General features: G+C 46.7%; 1 long non-coding RNA gene across 1 annotated transcript in view; it reads right to left on the reverse strand.

Annotated features, from left to right (window-relative positions):
- Nucleotides 1-15880, reverse strand: part of LOC104661239 — a 35280-nt gene extending 19400 nt beyond the window's left edge. Inside the window, exons 1-2 of the long non-coding RNA XR_747819.2 lie at nt 15730-15880; nt 14256-14313 (exon numbers count right to left, since the gene is read on the reverse strand). This is a non-coding gene — a long non-coding RNA (uncharacterized LOC104661239). The remainder of the gene's footprint in view (nt 1-14255; nt 14314-15729) is intronic.
- Between the last annotated feature and the right edge of the window lie 1087 nt (nt 15881-16967).

A 16967-nucleotide genomic window follows, 5' to 3' on the forward strand; every position in this document is an offset into this window, starting at 1 on the left:
CCTCTGTCTCTCCCTCTCTTTCTCTGTGTCTCATTGTCCTTTTGTCTCTGTCTTCCCTGTCTTTCTCATTCCGTTCCTCTGTGTCTCTGCTTCTCCCTTATACTCTTGCCTTCCCTCCTTCCCTTCCCTGTCTCTCCTTCTCCTCTCTCTGTCTCTCTCTCTCCCCTTTCTCTGTCTACCCTCCCTCCTCCCCAAATCTGAAGCTCGCTCTCACCACCCCTGCAGCCCAGACTCCAGCACTGAACTGCGAAACCAAGTGTGCTGTAAACACAATGTATGAGGAAACCACAGAAATGAAGACAATTAGGGTAAATAAGATCCAGTGATCAAATATAGCTAATTTGTATCCATAATATTTGGGAGTTACACAGTCTGCTTCAGTTTGAAAGATATCTTCCAGACCACACTGTTTTTTCTCCGTGGGGACTGCCTTTTGCTTTTAATTATTGAACCTGAAGAATTCTTGCCATAATTTGGGGTTAGCTTGTAATTCTTGAAGAAGAAAAAAAAAAATCCTAGTCCACAAATCCTCCTGTATTCCATCACTTCCAATAATAGGCTTCTGTGGCCAAATTGACCATCAATCAGTTGTGTTTTTCAGAAGGAGTGGGTGAAGCAGGGAGAGGAATTGGAGAAACTCACAGCAAGCATGGCCTCAAATAGCGGTGGGGTGGATGGAAACTCCTTGGCAAAGAGCCTTGGCTAAACAAAATGTATAAGAAAAGTCTCAGAAATAGAATATGTTACAAAGAAAAAGTGAACTCTAAACAACAAGACTTCACCTTCCTGCTTGAAGAGGTGTTGAGCGCTTTTAGGAATTGCTAACACTGTCCACAATTTAAGAAGTGCATTCTGCGGCGCCGTCTTGTTGATACTAATGGGTCCTTGTGACAGAAGGTGGAGCATGCCCTTGGTCCCACCCAGGGGTGCTGGGATGCTTGCAGGACCCTTACAACAAGTGGGCTTTCATTCTCCAAGCAGGGCTTGCAGCGACAAGGACAGCAGCCTGAGCCTCCTCACTTGACACAAGATCGTTTTGCACACTCAGGCACACCATCTATGAGCCAGTGGCATGCCGTATGAACCATGCCTTTATTTTCTACACTCTGCTGCTTCCACATCCGGGGCCTAGGCTGACCCTGGAGAGACTGCTCCTCCCCACTCTGCCCCGCCCCACCCCCAGGTAGCTAATTCCTTGAGATGATAAACAACTCACCTGCAAGCTCCCACCTTTCATATATACCCCAACCACCTCCCTCATGGGGTTCTCATGCTCTGGGCCACCATCCACCTTCCCTAATACACCCAGGTCCATGTACCAGACAACTAGGGACAGTCCTATGAGCCAGAGCCTGCTGAAATTATTCGACATGGCCAATCCTCAGCCTGCTCACCCTTCCTTACCTGTTCCTTCCTGCTGAAACCCCAGTAAAGGCTCTGGCCCCAGTTCCTCCCAACCGTGCCCCCATGACACGGCGCGCCCCTCCTCTTCGGAACTGTGTGTAATAAGCTGCCTCTTCAGTGGTAGTCTTCTCCTGATCTGTTGGCCTTACATACCCGAATAAGAATAAAACTCACATTTTAAAACACAGGTCTTTCTAGCCAGAGACATCAAAGACCAGGAATTCATTTCTTAGGAAAAATAGGCTTATTTTCTTGCAAACCAGTCATGTTTTAAAAAGTAACAGGGAACAATAGCTTTCCAAATTTTCAAAAATAAAACACTGTTTATCAAGTTGGCAATTTTATATACACGCCCACACAGAGAGCTGCAAGAGCATGTCGTTGGAACACAGACTCTCTCATCAATGCTGTGGGAATGTGAACAGGAACAACTTTTCTGGACATGTATTTGATATGAGTATTTGAAGCTTTAAAAATCTGCATACCCTTTCACCTGGAAATTCTCCTTTGAGGAATATATCCTAGGGAGAAAAACAAAAAGACGCAGTAAAATGGTTTTCCTGAAAGCATCATTTGTAATTTAAAAGAGTGGGGAGAAGCATCAGCCACTGAATATCCAGGCACAGAGGACTCGGTGAGTAAGTGATGGTACCTGCGGAACAGGAGGCTCCATCCTGCCACTACCATGACGACTGCTGAATGTAGAAAGATGTTCACAGCATAATTCTAACTTAAAAAAAGATTTTACAGGCCGGGCGCGATGGCTTATGCCTGTAATCCCAGCACTTTGGGAGGCCGAGGCGGGCGGATCACCTGAGGTCAGGAGTTCAAGACCAGCCTGCCCAATATGGAGAAACCCCATCTCTACTAAAAACACAAAATCAGCCGGGCGTGGTGGCAAGTGCCCGTAATCTCAGCTACTCAGGAGGCTGAGACAGGAGAATCGCTTGAACATGGGAGGGGGAGGTTGCGGTGAGCTGAGATCGTGCCATTGCACTCCAGCCCTGGCAACAAGAACAAAACTCCATCTTAAAGAAAAAAAAGACACGATTATCACTCTATGTTCTCACAAGTAGAAAAACAGATATTTACCAATATCTGCTCTGAATATCTTAAAATCACAAATGTCCACCTCCAGTATCAGTGTGCGTGGAGAGCAGTGTCAGCACCCAGGACCACTGAAAGATTATGGGGCACCCTGGACAAATGTATAAAAGGGCTGGACAGGTACATGCTGGGGTGTAAATAACAGTGATTCTTGGATGATGAAATCATGAGTGTTATGTAGTCATAATTGTGGGAAATTCAAAAAAAGAAATCAGGCCGAGCACAGTGGCTCATGCCTGTAATCTCAGCACTTTGGGAGGCCAAGGCAGGCAGATCACTTGAGGTCAGGAGTTCCAGACCAGCCTGGCCAACATGGTGAAACATTGTCCCTACTAAAAATACAAAAATTAGCTGGGTGTGGTGGCGGGTGCCTGTAATCCCAGCTACTCAGGAGGCTGAGGTGCGAGAATGGCTTGAACCCAGGTGGCGGTGAGCTGAGATCACACCACTGTACTCCAGCCTGGGTGACAGAGTGAGACTCCGTCTCAAAACAGCAACAAAAAGAAATCATGAGATGTCATGAGTGTTTTTAAATTCTCTTTTGTTTGCTTATGTTTAAACCTAATGTTCCTATAATGAACATATTTCCTTTGTATTAAGAAACACTTTTAAAACATTTCTCAAAAAGCCATTCCTAAGAAACGGAAGGAAAAGTCAACTCAAAAGCGGTATTGACCCCCTCCCCCGAGAGAATTCCATTTTTGGGGCTGTCAGGGTTCCTTCAGGTCAGTAGGATATAATTCAGACCACCGGGGCTGACAGTCTGCTTTGCTGAGCGACTATGTTTTCTAGACCACAGAACAGGGCACAGAGTTTGGTAACTGTGCTTGCTCTTTGGAAGTAAGATCGCCCCAGGGCAGGGCAGTCCTGTAGTTGCCGAACTAGTCTAACCTTTGAAAACCACAGAGACCCCCAGGTGGAGGCTTAAAGGAAAATTAAGCTGAAGCAAAAACAAACAAGCAAACATGGTTTCTAACCACTGGAAAGATGGCCCTTCATTAAACTGTCACCCGATTCCCTTCAGCTCAGCAACATTACGGGGGATCTTGTCTGTGCCAGGCAGAGGCTGGGTGCTGAGGACAGAGAGGTGGACGGGCATGGACTCTGCCTGCGCTCCGCAGGGCCATTGAGCATCTCTCACCTGGTGGGAAGAATGCAGGCCCTTGGAAGGAGGAATGCGGGGAGGACTAGACAACACAGACATGGAGTTCAATTTTACTGACTGATTGTGAAAGATAACCACCCTCAGCCTCATTGGCACCCATATCTGCAAAATGGGCATAATAATAAATATGTCATGGCGATGTTGTAAGAATTGCATGTATGAAGTGGCGAGGTCCGTGCCTGTCTCCCCATTTCCATGAACTGTTCCACACCCCACTGAACAAATGGTCAGCTCCTGCCAGGGCAGTCCAACCCAGCATTTCCACCATTTAACTTAGAATTACTATTCTAATCAGCCATGGTTCCAAGAGTGCCTAGTGGATATTGGGCATTAGTATCTGGAAAGAATTCTTGACAGTCTTCATTTGATCATCTGAATTTCCTAACAGCTACTCCTGGAATGCTTTCATAACGTAGAATGGCTTGAGCTAGCTGAAAAAATGCTTGTGACATGTTTGCCATACATCTTAACTAATCAGATGGATCTTCACAGCTTTAAAAAAAAAAAAAAAAAAAAAAAAAAAGCAGAGATTTGGCCGAGCATTGTGGCTTACACCTATAATCCCAGCACTTTGGGAGGCTGAGGTGGGTGGATCACGAGGTCAGGAGATTGAGACTGTCCTGGCTAATATGGTGAAACCCTGTCTCTACTAAAAATACAAAAAATTAGCCTGCGTGGTGTCGGGTGCCTGTAGTCCTAGCTACTCGGGAGGCTGAGGCAGGAGAATCACTTGAACCCAGAAGGTGGAAGTTGTAGTGAGCCGAGACCGCGCCACTGCACTCCAGCCTGGCGACAGAGCAAGACTCTGTCAAAAAAAAAAAAAAAAAAAAAAAGCGGAGATTTGGATAATTAGCAGAATAACTCTGTGTCAATCAACTCTGTATCCATCCTTTTCCTGCCCTAATATCAGAGCAAGCTTGTTATTTTCTATCACATTTTTCTTGGGCATGTCTAAGGAATTTTTAATTGTCACTCTACAGTAGACACTGGCCATTCATGTGGTTACTGCCCAGGAGTGGGAAACAACAGACACTGACTGACTTGTCACAGGGTTCAAGATCCCTTTCCGGCTTTGAGAGTCAGCATGTGCGGCTTCCTGCCTGTGTCTGCCAAGGCTTAGCTCAGATGCAAGGCCCACTGTGTTAGTCCAGGTCCTCAGAGAAGCAGGTACCAAGACCTATGAAATATGCAAGCACTGTAAGGGGAAACACCTCTAAGAATGGGAGAGCCAGGTAAGCCTGGGAGAGCCGCCAGGCTATGATGCAATCAGACCGAGTGAAGGAGACGGGGGGCGAGGGTTGGGGAATGTCTCCGGACCACTCCGTAGTCTAAGAACGTTTCTGAGGGGCCATCAGATCGCTCTCAAGCCAACTAGTGTCTGTCAGAGGAATTCCCCATTTCCCAGAACGGATACTGCCTCAGTATCCTGGCTGTCTGTAGGAAGCACAGCCTCCGAGGACAGGTGGAAGCCAGTGATGGGTTTCAGAGCCCGCAGCTGGGCCCCTGGGCTCCTTCCGCTTCTGTAGTTGGAGGCCTGTGCTCAGTCTGCTCTACAGGAAGCTCTTCGCTCTCCACTTTGCAACCGTGCCCCTCTGTCCCTAGTGATACCGTGGGAAGTGCATGGTGCCTTACCATGGCACTCGGTGCCTTGGTACATATCTTTGTTTTCTTCTTAATTAAATTCAGCAAATGCCAAGGAGGCCCTAGGCCCTGCACTGGCCCACAGTGCCTGGAGGCAGCAGCTGTCCTGGGCACGTCTGGGCCTGCACAGTGAGACTTTCCAGGCCAATGAGGAGGGACACAGCCTGAGGGGAGGAGAGGGTGGAAGAGGCAGATGGAGAAGGGAAAAGCCACAGTCACTGGGATGCAGGACAGGATGAAACCAGAGAGGGCTCATGGATGCCAAAGCAAAGAAAGAGGGTGCTGAGGAAAAGGGGCAACTGGCAGTGGATGCAGAGAAGAAGAGGACTTCGCGTCACAGGCAGGCAGCCTCCTGAATTTCCAGGCCACCTGTGAGGCTCAGAGACTTTGAGTGCCTTTGCTCACATGCACATGGGGGCTGGACCAGGACCCTTCAGGGTCTCATTTTGTGGGTTTGCCATCCGAGTCCCCTTCCTGAGCCTTCATTTCTTCATCACTGTGACCTTCACAGTAACAATGTGATCGCCCGGGCTCTCCCCGTGTCTCCCTTCCTCAGCTTTCTCACCAGGTCAGAGGAGCTACCATGGCCCCATCTGGCTAAACCGTCCCTGACCCGCTAGGGGAGATTAGAGGTCGTCACGCAGGATGGGTCTCTTCGTGCCCAGCGAGGCCCTCCGTGAACCTCCACCCCTCACCTGCGGAGGTGCCGGAGGACGTCTGGAAGGCGCACAGTATGAGCTGAGCAGGATTTCTCAGGAGACTTCACTTGTGCCCGGGTCAACAAGAGAAGAACACGCGCAGGACCCCCTGAGCTTCCCGACACCCCACAGGGCCATGTGCCAGCCCGGGGCACAGCAGGACCTTAGGCGTGGGCTTTGTTCTAGGAGGGGACGTGGGCCTCCCTCTTCACAGGGACCCCACAGCAAAGCAGCCCTGTCCATGGGAGCATCCACAGCCGGCTCGGTGCCAGGCAGTCTGGGTTTGCTCTGTCGGCTCTTTACAGGACGAGACACCTGTTGAACATCAGCCACCCTGAGCGTGGAGAATTATTTATTTATTTATTTATTTATTTATTTATTTATTTATTTATTTTTGGAGATGGAGTCTCGCTCTGTTGCCCAGGCTGGAGTGCAATGGCGTGATCTCTTCTCACTGCAACCTCTGCCTCCCGAGTTCAAGTGATTCTCCTGCCTCATCCTCCCGAGCAGCTGAGACTACAGGCATGTGACACCACGCCCGGCTGATTTTTGTATTTTTAGTAGAGACGTGGTTTCACTACGTTGGCCAGACTGGTCTCGAAGTCCTGACCTCGTGATCCGTGAGCCTCGGCCTCCCAAAGTGCTAGGATTACAGGCGTGAGTCTCCGTGCCCAGCTGACCCTGGAGAATTTATGCACTTGTAGGTATCTGTGGTCCCTCCTGCAATGGAAGGAATCCCCAGTCCTGAGGGAACAAGGTTTGGGGCAGCTTCTTCTACTGAAAAAAAAACAGGGAATCCCCTGGTACCAGAGAGTTTATCTACCAGGCAATGCAGAGTCAGAGCCCCCAGAGGCACTTTTGGACAAGTCTGTTCACTGCACCACAGGTCTGTAGCCGAAGTCACTATTTTGTACAAGCTTTGGGTAGCATTAAAAATCAGTGCAGGGCAAATGGAATGGCCAACGTTCAAACAACAGAAAGAGAGCTTCAGTGAGTGAGACTAGGAGGCAAGGCTTCGTAAGAGAGAGAATCTCATCAGGGCCTGCAGGGGTAGGTCAGGCTTGGACATGTCACATGGTGGCAAGAGCGTTCACACTAAGATGTCAACCTAAACCAAGGTCACAGAGAACAAAGAGGAGCTGGGAACATTCCTCATATCAGAACATGGGTGGCTGCCAACACTTGAAACACCCCATCGTTGGACAGGAGTTCACCAAAACCGAAGAACTGTGTTCTGTTAAGATTTCAGAACAGAATTCAGAAATATCATTTCCACCAGGTAGATTCTAATACTGGTGATTTCTGCCCATGAGCACTTGTTAGTGTTTGCTCTGCTGTCTTCAAACAGTTGGTCTTCTGTTCCATTAGAATCCAGCTACATTTTTTAAAATTATTATTCTAGGCCTCAAATTTTGCTACTTCATTGGCATAGAAACCCTCACAATGAAATTTTATTGTTCCCAAATATACTGTTCTTGCCGGCTCAATTCAGAAGTTGCAATTTTAAATGTTTTTATTATTATTATTATTATTATTATTATTATTATTTTGACATTTGGGGGCAAGCTACCTAGTTTAGAGATACCACAGGATAAAGAACTTCTGGAACAAAACGTCAGTTTCTAAGTCCTCAAAAGGAATGTCTAACAAAAGTACTTTTTGCACAAGGCGAGGAGCTGGCGCTGAGCTGCAGACCTGGCACCCAGCTTCCTCTCCCTGCTGTGCGGCTCGATGGCTGCCTTTGTCATTGGATCTGTGACGCAAGTAATTCTAAATGACCCCAAAGTGTTTTTCTCTCCTTTAGATTGTTTGTCTTGAGGTAGACTGGGTGTTAAAGATAAGCCAGGCTTGGAAGCATGGTTAGAACCAAGTGTGACTAATCGCTGCCAGTCGTGCAAGGAATACTTCTTCTCCCATATGCCGGGGCACATCCCTCCCCTCATTCTCTGCTCGGTCAAGTCCTGCTCTCCAGTCCCCACCCCCCGCCAAGGAAAGGCCTCCAGTGGACAGGAAACTGGGCTGGGGCCATAACAGCTCCCCAGCGCATGGTGTGGTGTGTACAACCGGGGCTGATCCATATGCGTGTCCTCTCTGCCAGCTGCTGGCTCCCCTGGTTGACTCAGCTCCTTCTTTGCGGTGTGTGCTCCTCTATGTGGGGGGGAAACACAAGGTTCTCCTCTAAGCTCTGCCGGGAACACACACTGGATTTATTGTATGTCAATGGCTTCCAGGCATCCAGTTTCTTATCCGTAAGAAAAGAAGGCTGGCACCTATGAGGCGTGCCCTCCCTCCCCAAGTCCATGTGCATGGCAGACATCATCTGTTGATCATGTCCCTGGGCTCCGACGTGAACTTAGACTCCTTTTCAACCCTGGGCTCCAGGCAGCCACCACCAACCCACTGCTATTGGCTTTTTTAATGAAAGTGGTTTGCCATTCTGGGGCTAAGCTTCCTTTCAGATCTAACAGTCTATGACTGTATGAAATGAATGCAACAGCAATATGGCATTAAGAACAATGGGCTAGACCAGCCAATCCTGCTATTTATATATTCCTTTTTTTTTTTTTTTTTTTTTGTAGTAACTTCAAGTGAAGGCTGATTTTTTTTTTTTTTAAGACAGAACATACTTTTATTTGAAGTAAAATGTCTCCAAATTCATTTATGAACCTTGATGCCCTTTTGTAGGACAACAGAATTTCTTTGGTCTTATATTTTGAACTGGATTCCAAATGAGAGCCAACTTTTTAAAAAAACATTTTGTAGCTCAGGTGACTGATATCTGGTTATGTTCTCCAAGTCCATGTCCTTCTTCCCTTTTGTAAATTTTACAAAATTTAAGCAATCAGATTAGGATGAACAACTGATGATGAATCTTTCTTTGGTGAAATGAATTCAGTAGATCTAGTAGCCCAGGCATGTGTAAGACAGGGGAACAGAGTCCTGGGTGTCGGGAACTATCAAGCCCCACATGGGAGCTTTAGGCTGAGAGTCTTGGAGCCTTAGAAAGATAACAGTCTTATTGTGCTTTGGCCACGTCGTGGTCTTTGTCAGTTGGCATATGTCTCTATAGGACTGTTAAGTTCCTCGAGGAGAGAGACCCTGCTTGAGATCAACCAAAGAACTGTGGATAAATTGGTTTTCGAGTGAATCTTCTGTGTTCAGGCCTTCAAGAAGCATACTTGAAAACATATTGGGGGTCTTAGAAGGCAGCCTATAGTCTGTCTGGAAAAACATACTCATCACTGTCAGGCAGCGGAAAGATCCCAAGAATCCTTTCTTTCTTGGAACACTATTCCTGGAAAAGTGAGCCTGAATATTGCTTCCAGGCCTGACTGCAGTTTCTATTAGGCTGATCCAATTTGCAGCCTCTCCAGCAGGCACTCAATGTCCCAGGGCAAGGAGGGGGCGCTTCTTTGAAGAATCAGTATCAGATGCTGAGGCCATCCCAATCATTGGCCTTTGGGCAAAATGCATAAACTTGAAATGGCAAAACTCCCAACAAAGTTCATTAGAACATCTGGGCACCTTATCAGGGATTTATCAAGCTTTCCAGTGTTGATCCTAGCCTTGTTTTAATGAAAATCGCCTGTTGATGAACAATTTATGCCAAGAATTTTTCCTTGTCTTCTCCTCTTTCTCCTTCTGCTTCTCCTTCTTCTCTCTGCACGTCCCTGGCTTTTATCACTGCAAAAGTTAATTCTGAAATAGTGAACAAGCCTCATATGTCCAGGCCTGCTATATACACTGCTATTATCAAACATTTGTGCTTAGGTTAACCACTCTATGTCAACATAAAATAAGTGTAGTGGACATCCATCATCACAGCTTGAACTGGGGAATTGCATGAGGTTGAATTACCCTCTACTTTTGCAACTGGGTCATTGGCCAAGATAACACAACCTTTCAGTCTTCATTTGTGTAAGTTAAGAAAGATCGTCATATGTTTTACTGATTTTAAAACTGGTAATTTTATACTAGTCACATATTTCAACTAATTGTTATTCCTCTATAATTGTGCCTTAAGATGACTTAACCCTAGAAGTTGCAATTATAAAATTAAAATAAATAACTATATTCTGACAGAGTGCTACCCATCATGTAAATCAACAAGCTTTGTTCATAGCCTTGGGGAAAAATAATGCTCTTTGAATAATCAAAATGCTATTACCATAACATTACCATACACTTTTATTTCTCTGCTCTCCCATGACTCAGTTGGTATGTTTGGTTGTTTTTTTTTTCTTTTTGATTCCTTGATTTACATGAATAAATTAACTTACAATGGCAGCTAATGAGACAAAGAAAGGGGATACTGTTGCAGGCTAAGTGAGGGGCAACCTTGGGAATGGAAATTCTCAGAAAACTCTCCAGGCCTTAAGACAGAAACTCTAGAGCCCCAGTGGTCCGGAAGACATAAAAGATGCCCAGGCCTGGAAAGAGGAGTCAAAACCCAAGGACCTGAAAAGCTGGTGGGTGGTAAATACATTTTACAGGAGGCCATTGGTCTGGACCAAGCTAGGCCCCAGCAAGACCACACCAAGCCAGAATGGAGTCCCTTGTGCTCAGTGCCACATAATCAGGCTCAACTTTGAAACAGGTCGGTTTTCCCAAAAAAACCAGCATATTACAGTCAACCTGAATCCTCGTAATAAGGAAGTCCCCTCTGTCTTAACCCTACAAGGAAAGTAACTTGGAAGCACCCAATCTGCTTTTTTGTCCCATCTCTGCTTTCTTCAGCCCTTTTCTGCCTATAGAGCTATAACCACCTCGGGCTGGGCACAGTGGCTCACGCCTATAATCCCAACACTTTGGGATGCCGAGGTGGGCAGATCACCTGTAGTCCGGAGTTCGAGACCAACCTGGCCAACATGGTGAAATCCTGTCTCTACTGAAAATACGAAAATTAGCCGGGCGTAGTGGTGGATGCCCGTAATCCCAGCTACTCAGGAGGCTGAGGCATGAGAATCGCCAGAACCTCAGAGGCGGAGGTTGCAGTGAGCCAAGATTGCACCATTGCACTCCAGCCTGGGCAACAAGAGCAAAACTCCATCACAAAACAAACAAACAAACAACAACAGAAAAAACTAACTGCTCCTGCTCATCCTGTTGGAGCACCCATTCTACTTTACAGAATGTGATGTTGCCCCATTCTAGAATCACAAACAAAAGCCAATTCGATCTTGGAACTACATTTGTGGTAATTTTGTCTTTTGATAATGGGGTTGAGGAGAGGGAGGGATGAGTAGCTGGAACACAGAGTATCTTTAGGGTGGTGAGACTGCTCTGTGTGCTACTACGGTGGCAGATAATGTCATTAGGCATTTACTCAAACCATAGAATGTATTAAATATAACTCCAAGACTGAGCCAGAAAGCACACCGTGTGCTCTGAGCGATCATGATTCGTCAGTGAAGGTTCATCTGTTGTAAGTCATGTCTCACGGGGTGGGGATGCCGACGGTCGGAAAGGCTGAGAGGCAGACGGGGGGTGCACGGGAAATCTCTGTGCTCTCCCCTCAAGTTGTGAACCTAAAACTGCTTTAAACAATAGACCCTATTTAAAAAATTGTGTACAATGGGATCCATATTTCCACAGCTGTAGATTTTGCGTTCACTGTCCACATGCAACAGAACAGCACTGGATCTTTCATTTGGAGACCACTTGCCTTAGAAATGAAGCTTTTGAGTCAGATGAGAACATCTAAACCGGGGACTTTCTGCTGGTCTCCTGGTTACATCATTAGGATATTATCTTAATGACACACAGCGGCCAAACACATTCAGTTACTCACCTTGAAATCTGCGCTTTCTCCTCACTAAATCCCAGGCCCTAAGGGCAGAGTCTGAACACAGGCACTTCCTAGTCAGTCCTAAAGAACCATATGGTGGTGTGGCATGGTGGTTGGGATGAGGCATTTAAAAGACTTTCTCTTTGCAGTCACAGGAGAGTGGAAGACATTTCCAGTTAGTTAAATGAAGCACAGAGGCTAAGCCAGAGGCAGCATTTTTCCTACCTCCTTAGGTTTTCTAAGAGGGAATGAAATTTCCACTCCACGCCTCTGGGGAAAAACTGGGGAGGAGTCTTGCAGCTTCTCTCCATCCCTCACCCTCTCCTCCCCAGAGAATGGCAACCTCTGTTTAACGGGTTCATTTGGGAGAAGGAAGTAAGGGCAAGCGCACCTCTGCCTCTCCTGGGCTCCCCACCTTCAGGCCTGGTCAGGGGTCCTGCCTTACTCTCTCCAGCAGGGTGAGGGATGGCGCTAGAACTGTGTCTGAGGCTCATAGGGAGTTTGATGTTTTCAGGGTTTTTTTTTTTTTTTAATTTAAAAAGCCCTTGTGGCTGCTGGTCCTGCATTTTTCATCAGAGCTAGCAGTTTTTCATCTCTATCTGATTCTTGTAATTGCATCCAATATCTCGTGAGCCGTGGGGGACAGGATCCTAAAAATCACAGCAGGGTAAGGGGGAGGGTTGAAATCTACATACAGAAAATGGTATGTCCACAGGTCTAGCAAAAGAAGGAGGGCGGAGCTTATGCCCAAGGACCAAAGAACACCCAGTCCTCCTCTCTGCTGTCCCTCTGGCCCAAGGAAGAGACAAAGGATGGAGGAAGCTCCCGGCCTTCTCTGCTCAGGGCCTTACTTGTTCCTGTTGTGTCTTGCATGTACATCTCTGTCTCCAAGCCACGTCTCCAGAACCTGCCAAGCTGGTTGATGCACTGTCTTCATTTTATTCTCTCCTTTATTTTTAAATTCACTTTTAAATTTCATACATAACATACAAATATAGTCTCACTATAAAAATGTTAAATCCTACAAAGTAGATATCCCATGTAAACTTTCCCCAACCCCCGCTCCATCCTCTATCTTAACACTTTTCTCTGAGAACCACCTGCTGCAAACATTTCCTGAAGACCCACTTCAGGGGCCTCTGCTGTGATGAGGTCCACCTCTCCAGAACACACTACCTGCCACCCCCTCTCCCAAGGACCAGATTCAGCTTATTTAACACCCAGTGTAGCTACAGGTTATCAGAAACATATTGACCAAATGCAATGCGTGAATCTTTTTTGGATCCATGATTCAAACAAACAAACAGATAGGATCATTAATAGACACTGAGGAGACATTTGGAAATGTGAGCCATGACTGGATATGGGATGATGATCAGGAATCATTGTTAATATTGCCGACATGTGACAAGGGATTTGGGTCTTTATAAGTCCTTGCCTTTTAGATATATAATCTGAAACCTGTATGACTGAACTTCTGTGAGGCCTGGAATCTGCTTCAGAACGGGACTAAGCAGGGGGCAGAAGCTGGGGGTAAAATTGAAACAAGATTGGCCATGCGTGGATAATTGTTGAAGCTGACTGTGGGAATCTGGAGGTTTTCTTTTGCGTGTGCTTAGAATTTTCCATAATAAATTTTGTTTTGTTTTGTTTTGTTTTGTTTTGTTTTAAAAAAAAGAAAAGCACAAGACCCTGTCCTGGCCGAGTTTCACTGACAGTCCTGGGGAATGAATCTGTTCTTGCCGCCCTCAGGACCTCTGGAGCTGGGGACAGCTGATAGACGGGGAGGGCCGCTGGCAGGTGTGGGCACTCACCCAGCTGAGAAGGGGCTGTGGGAGTGGGAGTGGCCCTGACCCCATTAATGAAACTGGACTACTCTCCGCAGAGCGCCAAGCTCATTCTTGGACTCAGATGGAAAACATGAACAGCATCCTTTGCAATGACCCCGCTTTGAGGTTCCCGTCATTTCATTGTAGGACGAGGTTCCCACACCCCGTCTTAATTTGAAACATTCAGGCACATCTCTTCCCCATTATGAAGCAGCGGAGAGATGAAGGTCTTAGAAGCAGCCTTCCTCTGTGATTGCATGGTGGAGTTTCTGCCCCGGAACGTGGGCGTCCTGACACATGGGATGCTAGAAGCAGATGTGGCTGAGCAGAGCTTAGGACTCTGCCCAGGAGTCAGAGATGATTGGGATATTTACTTTGAAAAGTAGCCTCTGTAGATGGGAAATGATTAATTCACTATGAGGAATTGTATATTCTGCAGAGTGAGACCCTCAGGAAAGAAAGGGCCTCTTTGAGAAAGCCAGATTGAGAAGGTTTCCCTCGGTGTCCCAGCACATCAAAGCCCCTTCCTTCCCACAGTCACTTAATTGTCTGCCTTCACAAGAAGGGAGGCAGCAAGGAGGCCAGGGATGGGGAGAGGGAGAAAGGGAGAAAAGCTATTTTACCTGCTCTGGAAAAGTTGCGGATCATCGAAGGACATTAGCAAGAAAGTGAAAAGACAACCTAGGGAATGGGAAATATATATTTAGAAATATCTGATAAAGGTTTAACATCCAGAATATGTAAAGAATGCCCACAACTCAACAACAGAAAGACATACAACCCAATTTTAAAATGTGCAAAGACTTTGAATAGACAGTTCTCCAAAGAAGATATACAAATGGCCAATAAGGACACGAAAAATCAGCATCATTAGTTCCTAGGGAAATGCAGATCAAACCCCAAGGAGATGTCACTTCACACCCACTAAAATGACTATAATAAAAGTTCAATAAAAAGTGGAAAACAAGTATTGCTGAGGATATAGGGAAATTAGAGCCCTCATACTTGCTGGTGGAAATGTAAAATGGTGCAGCTGCTGTGGAGAACAGTTTGATGGTCCCTCAAAAAACTAAACAATGACCATATAACCCAGCAATTCTGCTCTTAGGAATATACCCAAACGAATTGAAAGCAGGGCCTTGAACAAATACTTACCCATGTCCACACAGCACTATCCACAATGACTGACAGACGGAAGCAACCCAAGTGGCCATCAACAGGTCCATGGAGAAAGAAAACGTGGCCCATGAGTCCAATGGACTCTGATTCGACCATACAAAGGAAGGACATGCTGATGCTACAACACGGATGCACCTTGAGAACATCATGCTAGGTGAAATAAGCCAGACACAAAAGGACACATAGTGTATAGTTCCACCTCCATGAAACACCTAGAATAGGCAAATTCACAGAGACAAAAAGTAGATTCAATGAGGGAGGGGAGCAGGTTAGAGAAAGGGAGGAGCGGGATAGGGAAAGGGAGGAACGGGAAGTCGTTGTTTAATCACCAATAGGCAGGGTTTCTGCTTGAGATGATGCAAACATTTTGGAACTGGATACGGGGACAGCTGCACAGATTTGTGAATGTAATTAATGCTGCTGATTGTACACTTAAAAAGTCGTTAAAAGGGCCGGGTGTGATGGCTCGCGCCTGTAATCCCAGCACTTTGGGAGGCCAAGACAGGTGGATCACCTGAGGTCAGGAGTTCAAGATCAGCCTGGCCAACATGGCAAAACCCCATCTCTACTAAAAAATACCAAAATTAGCTGGGTGTGGTGGCAGGCACCTGTAATCCCAGCTACTCGGGATTGAGGCAGGAGAGTCGCTTGAACCCAGGAGGTGGAGGTTGCAGCAAGCTGAGATTGCACCACTGCACTCTAGCCTGGGAGATAGAGCAAGACTCTGTCTCAAAAAAACATATATATATTTTACCACCATTTTTAAAAATGAATAACGTCATATGCCAAAAACCACTGAATTGTGCACTTTATATGGCTAAGTTGTAAAGTATACGAATTGTATCTCAATAAAGGTGAAAAATAAAAACAATTCACACACACACACACACAACCCTCAAAAAAGTTGTGAGTCCTCACCCAGGTCCACGCTGATGTCCACCAAAGATGTGATTTTCAGAGTGGACGGAGCCGCCCGCACCCAGTGTTAAGTGAAGTGGTGGCACCTGCCACAGGGCTCTTTCTGATCACCACGAAAGTGGCGTGAGCACCTTCCACCATTTGTGTCAGCCACAATTGGCCTGTGCTGTCCTGCGGATGCCAATGGAACTGGGTTTTAGCTGTAGCATGTGCCTTCACGTCTTCACAGATCTTCATAGATCGTGTGTTCGGTGTGTGAGGGAAACGGTTCTTCCAGCATCTCCTCAGCCCCTCTGCAGAGGACATTGACCAGTGTTTACAGAACCCAGTTTGAGACCCTCTTGGTGAATTTGGACAACTGAGCCATTCACTCTTCCTTATAAAACATGAGCAACTAGGGGGACAGCAGACACTTTCCAAGACTTTGGTCCCCCTCACATAGTGCAAGCTGAGTGGGGAGAAGCTAGGAGCCCCCTGCAAAGGAGGCTGCCATCTCAACCTGGTCCCGCAGGGCCTCCCTGGCCTCCCCAGCCTCTCCCCACAGCCTCCTCCTGCCCATGCTGCAGCCTCACCACCTAGCACTCTTCCCTCAGCGGGCACAGTGCCCCCCCGCCAAATGCTCCAGGCTGTCCAGGAGTCCTTCAGCCTGAAAAACCCTCCATCCTTATCCACTGACTTGACTATTTCTGGGTCTCAATCCACTGCTACCTCAACTTTGAACCCTTTCCAGACCCTGACAATCTGAGTTAGTTGATCTTCCTCTGTGCTCCCACCTTTGACATAGAACTTATATTGTCCTTGTCTATGTCTGTTTGATCTCTGAAGTCCTTGAGGACAGGGGCTGTGTGTGCATCTCTGCATCCCCATTGCTTAGCACAGTGATTGACACACAATCAGCTCTCACATGTTTGTTGAATGAATGAATGAATGAATGAATGAAGGAGTGAATGGCAGGACCACCACATTAGACAACCCAGGGGACAACACTCACATTGAGGGGGCAGGAGACAGTTGCAAATGTAAGTACTGCCTGGAGTTGTACAGCTGGGAGATCTTGAATGATTGCCTCTTTATACCCCCAAGTAGAATCCCATCCTCTGAAGATGGTACACAGGGTGTTGTACCCCCAGCTTTCACACTAAGATGGCCACTTGTCCAAGATCCTCCAAAATCATTCTTCACTGGCCAGTCCTGGTGATGCCTGTTCCTACATCCTACTTTGGAGATTCGATTTTGAC

Source organism: Rhinopithecus roxellana, chromosome 4, assembly GCF_007565055.1.
Source record: "Rhinopithecus roxellana isolate Shanxi Qingling chromosome 4, ASM756505v1, whole genome shotgun sequence".
Taxonomy (NCBI): Eukaryota; Metazoa; Chordata; class Mammalia; order Primates; family Cercopithecidae; genus Rhinopithecus; species Rhinopithecus roxellana.